This window comes from Streptopelia decaocto (genome assembly GCF_964273445.1).
Source record: "Streptopelia decaocto genome assembly, chromosome: 2".
In the NCBI taxonomy this organism is placed as follows: domain Eukaryota; kingdom Metazoa; phylum Chordata; class Aves; order Columbiformes; family Columbidae; genus Streptopelia; species Streptopelia decaocto.
The window spans coordinates 29,850,000-29,868,292 of NC_138655.1; positions in this window are offsets into that span (position 1 = coordinate 29,850,000).

The window sequence follows — 18,293 nt, forward strand, 5'->3', positions numbered from 1 at the left end:
AATTACAGTATGAGCCACTTGTCATTCCAAGGACCATGGCATTAAAAAACAGGTAGGTATGATAAGGTCACAGCATTCACTAAGAACATAAATGGAAAATATTAAGCTGAGTTAGCTCTGGATATTATTTTGGTAGCTTAAGCAGTTCAATACATTTGTCAAATTTCTGACACAAGAAGGTGTCCTTTTTATTATAAGGGTATAATTAATATAATTACATTAATATAATGATAAGCTGTATCATTGTGGCTTCCCTATTTATGTTTCCCAACAAAATGATAGTGGAAGCTCCAAGAAGGGGGTATTTTTCAGAATTATTGGCTCTGATCTGTCCTTGGGATCATAAAATTTTGGAAAATAATGTCTGACAATGCCTACAAATGTTATAAGAAAGTGGAGTAAGTTATCAAAAGGAGTTAAAATATATTAAAGCCTCAAAATTTAAATAAGTACACTTTCTTTTTCACAAAGAATAACTATTGGAAAGGAAGAATATGCTGGATTACATCCTAAAAGGTATATCCAAAACAAATTAAAGACCTTTTCATCAAAATACTTATCAATTTCTTTGATGTAACATTAGATTTCCAAAAATTCTACTGAACGTTTTGCCAAGTCTGCATTGTTTGTTGGGTAGAAGATTAAAGCAGACTAATTTCCATACCACCAACAATAAAACGCAAGTTTGACTCCCCTAACAACATGTTCAGGTCACAGGTTCCCATTCTCAGTGAAAATGCAGACCAAAATTTAATCTCACACTCCTGGGTCTTATTTACCTTGCTGCTCTGCTATTAGAAAGAGGAATTGGGTATTCATAATTCTCCCTCTGATTTTTGCATGTCTGAATACAAACAAAAATGTGATAGGATAAACCTGCTTCACCTTGACCAAAAATAATTTTTTTTGGGGGGGTGAAAGGAAAAAAAGAAAAAAAAAAAAACTTTTAACTTTTAACTACAAGCATAGCCAAAAGCAATGTATTTTTTGTGCATCAGTACAAAGAAAATTTTTAGGTTCTTCTCTAATTCTACAAAAGAATGCATTTCAAAGAGCTGCAGAGCAGGTCTGAAATAGCAAATGACATTACACAAACCCCTGCCATGCATACAGGAATATTTGCATCATTCTGACCCAGATTATGTTAGGAATCAGTTTCTGTTTCTTGTCAATGAAGCTTCAAGTAAAGTTTTTAAAGGTGATGGGGGGTCTGCAAACCCACTACCTTTTAAATGGCCCTGTGTGTATATATCACAGAATCACAGAATCACAGAATCGACTGGGTTGGAAAAGACCTCAGAGATCATCGAGTCCAACCCTTGGTCTAACTCTAGTCCATTTGTTAGATCATGGCACTAAGTGCCATGTCCAATCTCAGTTTAAAAACCTCCAGGGACAGCAAGTCCACCACCTCCCTGGGCAGGCCATTCCAATGCCTGACCACTCTCTCTGTAAAGAATTTCTTTCTAATGTCCAGCCTAAATTTCCCCTGGCAGAGTTTAAGCCCATGTCCCCTTGTCCTATTGCTGACTGCCTGGGAGAAGAGACCAATCCCCACCTGGCTAAAACTTCCCTTCAGGTAGTTATAGAGAGTGATGAGGTCACCTCTAAGCCTCCTCTTCTCTAAACTAAACAACCCCAGCTCCCTCAGCCTCTCCCCATAGGTCTTATGTTCAAGTCCCTTCACCAGTCATGTTGCTCTTCTCTGGACCCGTTCCAGCACCTCAATGTCTTTCCTGAACTGAGGGGCCCAGAACTGAACACAATACTCCAGGTGTGGCCTCACCAATGCAGAGTACAGGGGAAGGATCACTTCCCTTGTCCTGCTGACCACGCTATTTTTGATACAGGACAGGATACCGTTGGCCTTCTTGGCCACCTGGGCACACTGATGGCTCATGTTGAGCTTCCTGTCAATTAGTACCCCCAGGTCCCTTTCTGTCTGACTGCTCTCCAGCCACTCTGTGCCCAGCCTGTAGCGCTGCAGGGGGTTGTTGTGACCAAAGTGCAGCACCCGGCACTTGGCCTTATTGAACTTCATCCCATTGGAATCAGCCCATTTTTCCAGTCTATCCAGATCCCTCTGCATGTACATATACACCCACACAAGAGTGAAAACAATATAGAACTGTGAAAAATTTTGATCCCAATTCTCTGTTCATATATTTATGAAACTATTATTATCCAGCACACTGTTTGTGTGCCTACACTTCAATACACTATAAGGGTTCTTCTAGCTGAAATCAAGCACATCTACATATTAAAATATTTGCTCTTATTGAGGGTATTATATATGGAGTTTCGACATTATGAAGGGAGGTTATTTTTTACAAATGGTCTAAAATAATGAATGAACTACTGAACAAGCTTGTGGTCAGTACTTTTTGACCTGCATGCTTGCAAATTAGCAAACGGGAAGGTGGGCAGGAAGGTTAAGGGGGTTAATTGATTACAGTATCACAGTGAGCAGGTCAGTTTACACTGCAGTGAGTTTAGTCTGTCATTGTAAATGGTAAAGGAGATAGAAACAAACAAGCAAAGATCAAAGCCAATCTGTTATAAAATGCTCCGTTGACACTAAATTTTTGAAAAAAAGGATGGCCTTAAGCAAAATTTGTTTTTTTTTCCTCCCCATCTACTGTTCCAACTGAGGAGAGAAAATTCTTCTGTTTGTGGTTCAAGATGAGGTTATTCTCTTCTGTCTAGGACAGAATAAAAGAAGTCAGATGACCTTACAAGGCCCAAAATAATAACAAAAGCTGCTACCAGGCACCCATATGATTTCACAACTAATCCTTACCATCTGTTGAAATCAGGTTATGTATAAATAAAGAAATCCAGATTTTATTAGGGTGTTTTTCCCATGTTATAATCTCATTATGAACACCCCAGTCAATGATAGATTTTGAAGTGAAACGAATTTTTAGCCGTTCTTTTTTCTGAGCATGTTTTAGTGACCACAGAGTTTAAAGGATAGAGATAGAGTAAAAGGAAAACAACAAACCACTGAAGTCAACGAGAAGACAGAAACCATGTGAAGACCCACCTCCAGTTAGCAAGTGTCATTTATTGCAATTGTAGCTCATAGACAATGAGGTATGACCACCACCACAGAAATATAAGGTAGTGTATCACAAATTTTATAGTTGGTTAGTATATATATTTTACATGGCATTATCTGATTATCCAGAGACCAGAGTCCTACTCTACGCTCTCTTTTAAACCTCATGTTGGCCTTAGTTGTCCTACAATTATGCAATAAGTCTAGTATCAGACAGATGGCCAAAATAATACTTTACTATAATTCTTCGCATACATCCATGGTATAATTTTATAATATAAATGGTAAATTATACATTACTATTATAGCTGTACTATAATGACATTAGAATTATATAACTAATAATTGCTAGCTCATTATGTATTTAATATAGGGCACACTTTCACTCATAATTGAATGTGAATTGCTGATTTGCAGATGAAAGCGTGTAAATCCCCTTGTCAAATCCCAGAAGATGGCACATAATTTAATTCTCCTTCCTTTCAAACATCATATGCACTCCTTTCTTTAATGACAGGAAAGAGATCCTATCTACATCAGTTTTTCTTAATACCAATATCTTTCTGACTTAAGTAATTGAAATATAAGCACATTTATTTAATAGTGTTTCTTCAGGAGTTTTCTTTCTACTTGAGCTTCTATATTGTTGTTCTTTCTTCATAACCACATGAAGAAAACCTCCTATAAATTAGGATCATTGTAATAACAAGAGGTTCCATACTATGAGATAATTAAAATTCTAAAATGTGACTTTCCAAAATCCAAAAACATCATTGAAATAATGCAATTTCTCTTAAAGGACTACTTATATCAGTCTCTGTTATAAATTCCTTTTTTTTAGACAAAAATATCTGCAAATTGGATTTAACTGAGCTGTTTTGCTAACTACTTTTATCATGTCCCCTTCCATCCACATAAAGCCACAAATGAAATGTAGTTTAAGTCAAATTAATATAAATCAAGAAAATATAACTCCTCAATTATATCATTTTATGCAAGAATTAACAACTTTTCACACTAGCTGCAATTTTCAATGTAATTTCTATAATTCACGCTTACTTCAGTTGCCTGAGCATAGGCACCTAGTGCTACCTGAGATGCTCTGCAGTACCTGAGACTCTGCACAGGGACAGCAAATGCAAACTAGAACCTATAGAAGACCTTTGGCTACTTAGAACAGCATAGCACCTCAATGCTCTAGAAAATTAGATGCCCTTTTTTTAGGCAAATTATTTGAATCCTTACACTGCCCTTTCCTCCCTGCACTGAAACCAAGACCTATTGTGGAAACTTGAAAGCTGAAATATAAGGAGGTGTAGTACACCACATTTTTTGTACTAAGTAATCTGTTAATTTTATTATTTTTATATCTCTATCCAAACGTAGCATCCCAGTTATGACTCTGTAATTCTAACTTTAACAAGTAACTGTGTTTTATTTTATGAAAGTTCTGGTGATAGGGTACCATGTGCATTTGATGTTTTCTTTTTTTTTTTTTTTTTGCTCTTACAATATTGCTTCCTTTTATTATGAAGTTCAAAGCTATATTATTCTCTGCTACAAGATCTAAATATACTGAATAAAACTACACTAGCAACACTAAATATTCTGGAAAAGTAAATATGTTACTTTGTAGGAATTACTTCTGTGTCAGAAACCTCCAAGCAAATTTATTTTAGTCATATGTTTAAGGCGACTCTCACTCTCATCTTCAGACCATTCAGCTCCTGAATTCATTTTTGACCTGAAAGTCAACATGGATATGCATCTACAACCATTATCGAATAGAAATGCCCCAAGATATGAAAATGTCTGCTGATAAAAAAGCAGAAGCTATAGAAAATACAGGTCACTGTAATGTGTCTATAGATTTTACTATACTTTTGAAGCAATCAAAACAAAACTGGCAGCAGTAATCTGGGTAACACCAGTTTACCAGTTAGGAGGACAGATAAATATTTGGTCATCTTTAGGCCTAGTAAGTAAATTTATGGTAGATTGTCAATCTCTGAGATAAAGTTTGGGGTTTTTCCATTAATTATTGACTGTTTTTTCGATATACACATGTAGCTTTGATTCTTATTCTTTATTGTTCTTTGTTACTCCCATCTACAGAAATGAATGTACTAAGTGTACATAAGTGCAGAAACTCTTAATCTACTTCGGATAACAAATAATTTCATTAGGTACTGAGCTTTTTTGTACTAAGAAACAAACAAACAAAAACTCTATTCTGCTTTATTTAGTTAAAATGAGAAATGCTTGGTTAGCCCAAAAAATTATTTCCAGACCAAGATATTATTTTTAATCAAATGACCCAAAGTAAGTTATTCACTCCATTAGATTTGCCTGCTTGAAGGTGGAAGCATCCAAGTTATTATGATTTACAAGCTAAAGACAAAGGAAAAGAAAGCCTGTCATTTTGCTTACATCCTTGGAGTTACGTATGGGGGTTTTTTTCTCCTCAAGAATCAGGCTCAAAGAGTAGACACTAAGCCTCTCCTAGATTTAGTAAAATAGCTCAAGTTTATAATTAAATTACTGGAGTTTAAGAAGTTGCTGCAACTTAATTCAGCTGTGGTAATGGCTGTTGTGAGTACTTTCTGTCCAAAATACTGGCAATTGGGAAAGTTGATAAAAGTGTTGTTGCTTTTAGATTTGCCCAAACTCAGCAAGTACATACAGGCAATCACCGCAGTCAGTAACTGTATGGTAAACTGCTACGCTACCAAAATTCGGCAAGTATCCAGAGCTTTAACGAAAACAGATTCTATGGGCTGTTAAGAAGACAGAGAAACATACACAGTCTTGATCACCGCTGTGAGACTGAAAGCCAGAAAAATCTCTTTGAGAATACAGCTTCATCTCCAAGGTCAAACTACTTAGATGGAAGATGAGGTATAGCATAATGACACTCAGTGCCAATAAAAGCAGTAAGGCATAAAAACCACTTTAAACAGTATTAAGGAGCAAAGAAAGCAGAGCAGTATTTTCACTGCAATTCCTTTGTGGACTATTTACTGCACGACAACCCTACTCAAATAAAAAAAATGCAAGTGACAAGAAAAAATATTTTCTTGCTTTTCAAATATGCTAAAAACCAAAAACAAACTGTTCTAACTAAACCAGGACATTCTGTCCAGATTTATATTTCTGTGGACAATACGAAAATACATTCAATCACTTGCCCATGTGTAGAGCATACATAGATTCTCTTAAAGCTTTGGGTCTTTTCTTTACAAAGTGAATAAAATTACAACAACATGTGAAAAGAAGATAAACAAATGATAGAAGAATATTTTATCTTTTTTATTCTTATAATGCAGCACAAAATCCATCCACTTGCAAAAATGTTGATTATTTTATAGGTTATAAATAGGAATCTCTGGAGATAATTTGTAAACATAGGACACAAAAGTCTTCCCTGAATGCCACTAGGATGGAAGTGCTGCTTGAAAACACGAACAGAGAAAAAACAAGAGAAGGGGCAAAAAAATAGATGCTCCACCAACTATTAATATCCTTTGGTTCCTTGACTCTTTGCAGAAAGCAATTAAAACAAAGTAGGTGGCTGGTCTGCAGCACATTCTGAAAGATGGCACACTGTGACAAAAAGAAGAGAACAAGTTCTTTCTATCATACAATATTCACTACAGCTAGCAAGCAATGCTGTCCATTGCTGGAGTTGAAAAGAAACTGAGTTTAAAACAGATTGCAAGTATCTCATTACCTTTCAGTGGGAATAGGAAAAAAAAAAAAAAAAAAAAAAAAAAAACCCAGAAAACTCTTTGAAAACCTTGGTTCACTTTAATGAAAGTCTGCATATGTTGTAAATAAATTGTAGTTAGGTACCCAAATATGGATATGTACTTGCAAATCTTCAGATTCACAACACATAGTCAATATGCTTAACACATACCTAGCATTGATAAAAATGCCCTATGAAACACAGCAAATGGGAAAAGCAAAGCATTACCTCCCATTTAGGGACGTACTTCTCTCTTACTGACCCTAACACTCTTCCTTACTTTAGCCACCTTTCAAAATAGACCACCAATGCACTGGATTTTTCCATTAATTTCCAACAATTGCCAAAAATCATGACTTATCATTGTGACAGCAATAGCTTCCCATGGAAAATATAATTGCTGGTGACAGAAGCTGACATTTCAATACAAAGGAGATTATGTATAGGAAGGTGGGGAGTGGGGGAGGACAAGACTGCTGTAGTATATTGGTGATTGATTCAATAGATGGGGTAGAACACTATTAGCTGTTGTATCTACGTGGGTAGTGAAATATTCTCCTAGCAAACAAATTATTGTGCCATGTAGTACACCAGGTTTTTCTGTGATTCTAGTGTTTTCATTATTTATATTACTTGAATTTCTGTAATTTCCTTCTCTAGAAAACCTACCGGGCAGAGAACAGAGCAACAGAAACGCTAATCTTACCAACAGAACTGCTCTTGTACCTGGAGAAATATTGTGAGGCCTCTGGAATAGCTGACATCATGGTCCCAGACTTTCATTCACAGGTGTTGACAGAAGTAAAAGAAGAATACATAATTAGATTTAAAAAGCAAAGTGTACTTCAGAAACACCAACCAGTGGCAAAACTTTACATGAGGAAAACCTTAACACACTAAAATGAATATAGAGAATAAGAAGGCTTTAAGAAACTACAAAACAAGGTAAGTCTGAATGTCACAGGAACACAAACACTTTATTTTACTAACAGGAAAAATATAAAACAACCAGGCATTACAAATAGCATAAATTTTCTTGATCTATATACATGAAATTAATGTATCCGCTCTCAATACCATGATATGTACAAAATAATTTAATTGTTTTATAACTAAACTGACTCTGTGACCTCCAGTTTCTGAATCATCTCCCTATATTTTCCAGTTATTTTCTGTTAGCATAACTATGTTGATCTATATAACTAAAGCTAAATTTAATGTATACTCTTGGCAATGACAATAATTGTTAGATTGCTATTTGCATGATTATCTTGTCTCTTAAAGTTATCTTACATGAGTTCTTATAATACCTTTTTCTATATAATACAGTTATTTCTGTTAAATATTTAAAAAAAAAAAATCCATAACAGCTCTGTATTTGCTTTGGTTTAGGGGGTGGAGGGAAGGAATCAAAGCACACCAACCTGCTTCTCCTTGTATAGCTTGTCTATGTATAAGAAGGTCTACATCTAAGATGGTAGTACTGTGAGTGAAAATATCAGTCATCTGTTCCATTCAAAGGGACAATTTTTTTCTTCCGTTTTGCTTTAAAATGCTTTTTTTAAGAGGGGTTTTGAGCTTTCTTGTTGAAATACACAGAATACTTGAAGATCAGTTTCTGATGAGGCTGCTTTGAGTACTTAGAGAAAAAGGGTTCAAGCTGAATCATAGTTGACTGTAACAGGTTTATTTTGATTTTAAAGTTCAAAGTTCAAAACTGGAATTTGAATTGCAACATTTCATTTTCCCTGTCATGACTGGTACTTAATCATCTGGGTTCCTGAATGAGTTATTTTTTGTTGTGTATTTGAAGTTACATGTATGTGTATGCACTTGTGTGCATCTAAAATAAAAAGGTATCATAGTTGATAACGTCTGTTTGGGGAAGGATGAAGGGCTTCTAATGCTTTTTTTACCACCTTGTTAGCCCGAATTATGCTATCAGCATTCATAATTGGAAAATATGTAGAGTACAATTCTATATCTTAACATGGCTTTTTTTTTTTTAATCACTTCTTTCCTTCTCTAAAGCTGTAACTCTGAAACAGACAAGTTACTGTCAAAATGTTCAGTCTTGTATCATTTTGCTTCTATGTAGAGAGGCGGTTTGGTATGCAAGCAAGTCATTTAAAAAGTGACAGGATTCCTCATTGCCAATTTACTAGTCTTTATCAAATGGCTTCTGAAACTCAGGTCTTGTTAACTTCAATTCACTCTTGTTTATGTCACAGTATAAGATGGCCAAAGGCTAGTTGTAGGTTAAGAAACTCTGGCTTTTTTGAAAACCACATACCAGTGACAAAACACGAACACAATTTTATTGTCATGGTTCCAGGTCAGATCCCCAGTGGAAAAAGCCTGTGCTCCCCTGACCAGAGTTCACAAAAAAATGTGGGACACTACAAAGTGATCAAACTTGAAAGCAATCTGAAATTCCTGAACTCAAACATTTTGCATCGAATACTATACTATCAATAGAGAAGTCACTTTTTTGACTTCATTTGGATTACCAAAAATAAAACTTTTGCATCTTTTATGAGAATTCTCACAGTATCTCAAAGATGCTGTATGACTCATGCCTACTACAAGGTTAACCTCATTTAAGAAAGAAGTTTAATATGCAGGATTGGATACTAGAAACTAGATAAAACTTTACAGATTTATGTTGCAAATATGTAAACAAGTAAATATGTTGTAAAACAGCAACTGTGCTTGTGGTCGATTTTTCATGGCTAGTGATATTTGTTACCTTTGTGACACAACTGTGCATACCAAATATGTCATTAACATATATTTTTTTTCATAAGAGTCATCTCATTTCTTGGTCACTGAGGACTGCATGTGGTCAATATTAATTTCTGTTTCAATTTCTTCCCACAGTACTATCACTGCAGTGCTAGGGTGCAATATGCCTTTTCCCTCCACCCTTCTGTTAAGTGCAAGTCATACTCAGCTCTTCATTCAGGAATATCCCAGATTCCATTTTTGCCTGAATAAAAGGTGTTTCAGTTACTGGACTAATAGGATCTCATGAGAACTTATTAATTCTTCTTTTTTTCGCGTTACTTGGTATGATTCTTCAGTCATTTCCAACAGATGTGTTACTTTCTCATTTAATTTAAGAAACTTTATGAAATTATCTTGCCTAAGAAGTAGGCAGGAACTGTTTTCTTACATTTTTTAACATGCACTCTCTTCACTGGAATACATTATTTTCATATACTTTATAGCAAATAAAACTTTTCTTTTTTCTGTAGGCTATACTTCTCCATGCCATACATATAGTCTTCACAGAAGAAAATAGATACACCTGCTGTGTTCTGATGGAAAAAGATTGTATCAAGGGAGGCAGTTGTGATTTCCCACAGTACTAGCTGTTCCATCCTATAACTCATATTAAAACTGCACATTTTTTATTATTTTCTCAGTATCTTAAACCAAAATTTAAGTCATATGCTGCTTGTCCTTTTTAAGTTCTCTAGGAAGTACTGCTTGCTTAACATAATTCTTCATGTGGCAATATCCTGAAATTATTCTAGCAATTTTATAAGGCTATTTTTATATCGGTCTATTTCTATCTGTAAATCTATACTTGATAATGTAGATTTAACACTAGGGATTTTTATTACAGATTTCACAACTTAACTAAAACTCAATTATGACATCTATCTGACAAATTATAACTTCATTGACAGCTGGTCTGTTCATCAGGTGGTGGTGATGCCTTGGTGAAAATCAACACTATTTGAGAAAAAATATCCTTGCCGTTTTCCTGTTTACTATTGGAAAAGAGAAAAAGGAAGGAAAACCTCAGCGCTCTTCTGTCCACTCAGAAATAACATCTAATTTTTAAGTGTTTTCTCTTAAACAGAAGTGGCAAAACAGTGTGCCCCATTAAAACTAACAGGACAATAATATATGGTGATCCTTTCCTCTTTTTACTTTGTCCTATTTTTCCCCACTGATGTTATTTACCCATGGCAGAATTTAGTCTCCTTGCGACTAGTGATTTCTGTAAAAGTAGACATAGGTTAGTAATCTTCTTTTTTAAAGTAATTTCCCTCAACTTTCCACAAGTGTTTCAACATTTTGTGTAATGCCATTGCAGTAGTAGTTTCCAAAAGTCTTTCCTAATTCTGCTGAAGGCTGTGGTAGTTCAGACTGCAATGAAAGTGTATTTAAGTCCTGTATGATTTATGCCTTGAATCTACCATCCATTGTGATCCACTGTTTAATGTGATTCCTTGCTTCCAGTGACGTAAATTAAGAAAATACAATTTGTGAAATATTCATGGTGTTCTCTACCAAAATGCAGAACACAAATATGTGTCAAGGTGGAGAAATCAGACCTTAAATCCAAATTCTATCATTAACTTTACTCAGAAGATTCTCTTAAAATATGCAATTATTGTTATGTGTGATCCAAAGGCAAGTAAAATACTTGAATAATTCTACAGAAAAACTGGGAGCTGCACTCTCAGCCTTCTGTTGTTGTCTTGATGTACTGACATCCACAGTATTAAACACATTTTTGTTCTTCTTGAAGAATGGTTGTGTTCATTGAGTTAGCTAGGTTTAAACCACGATGGAAGCTCCCCAAGCCTGGGAACAAGGGACATCATTTGCCCGGAGTAACACATAACAGAAACACAACTGCTATTGGAAAGTTCCACAGACAGAAGGGACTGTTTGTTGTTTGTTCTCTAAGTCCAGCAGACCCTACTCAAGTTGAAGACAGCTTTTATGCATTCAACAAACAGCTTAGTTTACACACTCAGAGGTTGGCTGGGACATGCAGCTGGAAACTGAAGAACAATGGATGCTTAATGGGTATTGCAGATTGAAACATTTAGTTTGCAAAACCAGATCTCTTTGTGGCTGCCATTAGAATCTTTATATAGCTGCATCTTCCATGGACCTGGGAATCCATACAAAGTTTTAAAGTTAAAGTGCACGAAGACACTTAAAAACTAAAGGAAATATGGACGTAGTTGCTTTTCACAGGTGCATGTGATCTGACAGCATGTTCTCATATTTACTTAGTCAGAATCTTGCCATTGACTTCAATGTCAATTGAACCAGATAATTATTTCTGGAAATAACCTGGAAGTAGATCAAAAAGGAAAATTAACTTATTTTTCATTCACCATTTACTGGTTACAATTTTCCCATGTAATGATTCCACAGAGTACCAGTTTCTGATTTGACAGAAATAATTTATTATATTGTGTTCCTCAGGGGTCAGTATTGGGATGAGTACTGTTCTTTATTAATGACATATGCAGTAGGATTGAGTGTACCATCAGTAAGTCTGTGGATAACAGCAAGCTGAGTGGTACAGCTGATACACTTAAGGGAAGGGATGACATCCAGAGGGACTTTGCCAGACTTGAGAAGTGAACCCATGCAGAAATCATGAAGTTCAACAAGGCCAGGTACAAGATGCTGCATCTGGGTTGGGGCAATCCCCAATATCAATATAGGCTGGGGGATGAATGGATTTAGGGCAGTCCTGCAGGGAAGAACTTGGGGATACTAGGAGGTGAAAAATTGGACATGAGAAGATGTGTGTTTGCAGCCCAGAAACCCAACCATGTTTTAGGATGCATACAAAGAATTGTGGCCAGCAGGGCAAAAGAGGTGATTGTACCCTGTCTGCTCTGATGTGGTGAGAGCTGGGGTCCCCAGCACAAGAGACATGGACCTGTTAGAGTAGTTCCAGAGAAGGGTCAGGAAAATGGTCAGAGGGCTGAAACACCTCTCCTATGAGGAAAGGCTGAGAGAGCTGGGTATGTTCAGCCTGGAAAGGAGAAGGCTCCAGGGCGACATTATTGCGGCCTTAAAGGGACTTGTGAGAAAGATGAAGAGACCAGGGCTTGTAGGGATAGGACAAAGGGCAATGCTTTTAAACTGGGAAAGAGTAGGTTTGAATTGGACATCAGAGATTTTTTTTTTTCTATGAAGGTGTTCAGAATTTCTGTTGCCCTAATTTGTGTTTGTTTCCTTTTATCCAATGGCCGTGCACCTCCTAGAGGTTAGAGTAACATCAGGTTTACCATATAAAAATCTTCCACTTGAAAAAAAAAAAAATTTACTTTAATGTTGAAACTTACCCAATGAAATAAATAACTTACAATCAGACGAAATTTCATCTGAGTTATACTGCATCAATTCTTGCTCTTGTTCAACTGCACATAATTAGTGATCAGAAAAAAATATTCATCATCTTGATTGCAATAATTTACTGTTCTTTTAATTATGTGGCTGCAAATTGTGGATAAAGTGATCTATTTCAGAGGCAGTGAAAATTTTCTTATTGCATCCTTTTCTCATTTGATCATTTATTGGTATGCCTCTCACAAATTTAGTAACTTCCATGTTGATTTGTGTGTATTTCTATTTGGATTAATTCTATGTTTTCTATTGAGCCATTAAAAATGTGTCAAAATGAAGTAATTTTAAAAAATACCTTTGAATATTAAAAGTAATGGAGATGAGAATGCACAACCTTAAGCTAAGTTACAAGTTAAGGTGAAATGCAAGGAAATATTAACTAGACAGTAAAAAAATATTCTGGCTAAAAATGAAATTATGTTGCAGGCTGGTATTGTTGGGTAGTGTTAGGCATAGTCAGATGTTCAGAAGGATGTGGCTGAAGAAACAGATTCCCTCATTTCCATATGAATAGATGGAGTCTTCTCATTTAGGGTTTGCAGAAGACCTACTTTTTTTGTATTTTTACTTAGTACTTTTTTTCTTGTAAGATACTAAAACTCCTCTATAATTTGAATAATGGGTTTAATTATCTCTGTATTCATCAACTCAAGTAAATCTGACCAAGCTATGAGCCCTTACAATTTCTGTATTTTATGCCTTATATTTAAATTTACAATGATTTATTCAAATTTATAACAATGAGATATGGTTACATTGTTCATTTTAACTCCTAACAACTGACATGTAACTATTATATGAAAGATATCTTTCGAATAAATCATTGATTACTCCCTAAAGTACTGCACTTTTTGAACCATACTCTCTCATGTTTCAATCAGAATAAAGTGTTTCCACTGATTACATTGTCTAAACCATGTAAAGTACAGGATTTTTTTTTTCTACTTTACTTTAGGATTCATAGGATATACAGTTTGTAGGCTTGCAATTATACAGCTCACATAGCAGCTGTTAACTCTATCAGTTGATATAGCATATTATAATTTTTCTTCTATTTTGTGAACTTTGTAAAAATATATAGATTGTCACTAGTGATTTATTTTATTTTATTTATTTTTTATTTTTAATTTTATTTTATTTATAAAATGCAGCATATTTTAAAGCTTTTGTTTGTTTGTTTGTGAGAACAAACAGATTATTCCTTTAGTATATTTGTATACATTTTCATATAGATAGTGTTTTGCTGCCTTTTTTTTTCCAGAAAAAATAATAATTTATCAAGAACTGTAAACAAGTTGGTGGTAATTTACACGGTGCACAAGAAAATGTCATACAAATCTCAGGGGTTCATATAGTGACAAAACCCATCATACACGGATGTTTTTTTCTTAAGTCTATTAGTCATTCAGAGAACTTGTGTTACATGCACAGTGATATTTGTAATTTCTTAATTTTCTAATGTTGGCAGAATACCAAGATCCATTCCATTCATGCTGATCCAGTCGAGTTTCTCCATAACAACTGAATGAACCATCTTTCGCAGGTCTTCTATTTTATCCTGTAGTTTGAGATCACATTTAAAAAATATCATATTCTGCATATGCACAGTCTTAGCCATGTTTCTGGTCTTTGCAAAGGAGTTTTTCAGATTGACATTTTGTATATGTTTTAGCAACATTCTGCCAGTTTTCCTGAAGGACATGGAAACAACTTCTCTGTGGCAAGTCTGATAAAGACATCTTAATATCCAACAAGGCTGCTCTTTAAGTTGTACTGGTTACTAATACTATTACCTTTACAATCATAAGCACCATTTGACTTAAGAAAATGTTTACATCTTGAAGTATGCATTGATAAATCTTTTACAAATTATTATAGCAACAACAAATCTGATGTATATGATTCAGTTCCAAAACATTATCTTTCCCTTTAAACAACTTCAATCACAATTCCAGGACTGTTTGAATTCCTAGCACAAATTAATATAATTAATTCTCTTCTATGCAGACGTTTTCCTCAGCAGGTCATTCTTGCTTCTCTGACAACTCCAAGTTTCCATACTTCCTTTTTTTTTTTTTCATAAATATCAAGATTTCTTTTTCTCATTTCCAGCTAGCATGTAGCCATTTTTCTTTGCTATATTTTCCTGTTCAGATTGGGTGACCAAATCCCAGGCACTCATAGCATAAACCTTTTCATAAAATCAATTATCAGCTGAACAGATCTGTTTACAGCTGAAACCATCCTGTTTGTTTGAGCTCCTCTTGTGAGCTGGGACATGGCATATTTTAGTTCATTTGTCTGCTTCTTTAGAGAGGCACAACTAACAGATATTTCATCTTCTCCAAATCTCATCATACTTGTAAGGCTATGTGGAAGGAGGAAGTGTCTGCTCTTTCAAAGGTATCTCATCAAGGGCCTGTTCAATGCAAAGGGGGATAACAAGAAAAGGAAGAAGCCATAAACAATAATATATAAAGACACAAACCTGACTGACAAACAACAGGGGAGGCAGTAGTAAAAAGTAAACCTAGTCAGTCACACTAATTGATAAGAGTATGTGAAACATGGGAACGTTTCTTTCAGTAAGATTATCTGAACAAGGACCTTGTCGGATGGGATACTAAGGAAAAGGGACAGTATATGCAGAGACACAAACATGACAGCCAAAATTAATGGAGGCAAAGACAAGTAACAAACCTTGTCAGTCACAGTAATTTTGGTGGGTTATCAAGAAACTGCAGGCAAACTAGGGCTTTGCAACTGATAGGGATGTAAACCTGAGGGTTGTTGGAGGGGGGGTCAGTAGAAATGTACAAACTGTTGAGGGAAAGTTCAGGAGAAGGAAACTGGGAGGAAAGAAGTGGGAAATAGAAAGAAAAGAGTATAAAAGGGGACAGTCACATGTAAAATGTGGCTGGTCAGTACGCTTGTCTTACTGAGCCCTGTGCCTGACCACTGCCATCTAACCTGTCTTCTTATTAAATCCTATCTGAAATATGTCCCTGAGTAACCTCACTCTCTCCCACATGATGCAAGAACTAATTGTCAGCTACTGCTGAGGTGGACTAGATGCCAGCTATTAAGACCAGAGGTGTAAGCAGGTCTGACTTAGACCAGTGCCAGCTAGTGGAGCAGGGGGGCCTCAACCCCAGCCACTGGGGTGGGAGCTGTATGTATCTCAAAAGGCAGCTACAGGAAGGACTGGCATGAGGGAAGTGAGGGGCTCAGTTGGAGTGGTACCACAAGTAACCACCCGTGTGCCTGATGCAGGCTGCTGCGGAAGTGTCTCTATCTTCCCCAGACTGGAGGGAGTTGGTGGGTGGGGTGCATAAGTCTTTTGCTAGCAATCCTCGATCAGGATTGGTGGCAAGGAGGAGGTCCTGGGTCCAGGGAGAGAGATCAAGTGAGTGGAGGGTATTTGAGGGGACTAGGAGTGTGGAATGCTTGTGGGATGAGTGTGTTTTCCAACCAGCACCAAGCTGGACCATCTGGTGAACATGAGATTCATAGGACAGGTAAGGAGGCCTGGGATCCAGGCAAGGGTACTGGGCAGACAAAGGGGCCAGACTGGTACTCAGGGAATCCAAGAATGTGTGTGTGCTTGGGAATCTAAAGTGGTGTGTGTGAGAGTGTGTCTGCACTAGTGACCCTCTATCTCTGCCAGCCAAAGTGGAAGATGAGGACATGGCTGTCTCTGCGTATGTATTATATTGGTCCTATACACAGGTGCTGTTGGAGGCAGCACCTTGTCTATGGCAGTATGTGTGAGCAGCCATGCCAGTGTCCTCTGTGCACGTGTGTGTCTGTGGGGTAGATGTTCATCTCACTATGCATTGAATCTGCAAATAGGAAAGCAGCATCTGCATTCATCAGCCTGGGAAAAGACCTCAGGTCTTCAGGAGTGCTGCTCCAGCAGCTAGGAGGTGACCATTGCTCCTGACGTCCTTTAACAATAGAAGGGACAATCCAGGAAACTAGTATAAGATCAGTTTATAATCAAGAAAATAATACAGGCTTTAGATTTGGAGGTGAGGGGGCTGCACAGTGAGTATTAAATTTCTCCACCTTGTTGGCACAAAATATAGTGAAGTCTGATAATCCAGAGAGTCTCAGCAGTCCCAAAAACAAAGTAGAGAAATTAATAAGAAACAGTCATAAGGAAAAACTAAAAGGCTGGGAAGCAATGTGTCCACTAGCAACCCTAATAAAACAATTGTGCACGCTGAAGGATCTGGAAGAGAAGGAACCACAGACCCATGTGCTCCCCTAAATGACACCTCTTACCGGTACAGTCTGAGACAGAGTTTTGGGTTAAACAGATTTTTTTATTTCACAGAATCACAGAATGTTAGTGATTGGAAGGGACCTCGAAAGATCATCTAGTCCAATCCCCCAGCTGGAGCAGGAACACCTAGATGAGGAAGTCGTCCAGGGGGGTTTTGAATGTCTCCAGAGAAGGAGACTCTATATATGTTGCAAATTACTGTAAGCAGAGGTGTAAAGAAATATTATCTTTTGTTCTTGGAACACAAGTGGGAAAATATTTCCTCTGGAAATTCTTGTTGGGCATATTTCTTTGTGATAATTATCCTGAATTAGAACAGTACGGGCCAAAAGGAGCCATCAAAGCTGGCTACTTGAGTTACTTGTTTCCAAAGAAACCTGAATATATAGTACAAAGACACTTAAAATCATCCCAGCAATTTAATTCCCCTGTCCCCAGTTTCTGTTTTGAGTAGTAGATGAATATGAACGATTTTTAGTGCAAGAAAAGCCAGGCTATGCAGAAAGTATGATACATTAAGTTTCTTGAAAGTCAGGTCAAAACCCCCTAGGTCTTACTTTGCCCACATAACAAAATTACTTTTTCTGAAGAAATTCTGCCATGCTCACCATTACTTTCTTTCCAATAACTCTTTAAAAGCTCATCTTACAGCAAAGGTAATACTTTTCAACAATTGTCCTTTTATTCAATTATTTATTCTGTTTCTATAAATTCAGAATATGAGTGCCTGGTATATCATAACCATTGTGAATAAATGTTAACACCAGAAACTGCATCAGTAATACATACTTCAGCAGACACTAAAACACTGTGAGTTCAGGTAACTTGGTAAATCAACATCAGTGTGGGTATGACAGTTTACACTGTTTAAGGATTTAAAACTGTGTCTGAAACATATTTCTGTTTTCTATTCAATTTTCTCCGGGTGACTCCCTCTGCAACCGACCACATTCACCATTCTCCCCTGAGTCCCTCCCTATATTTCTAATTTCAGAACTCACTGCAACATACTGTCTGTCATA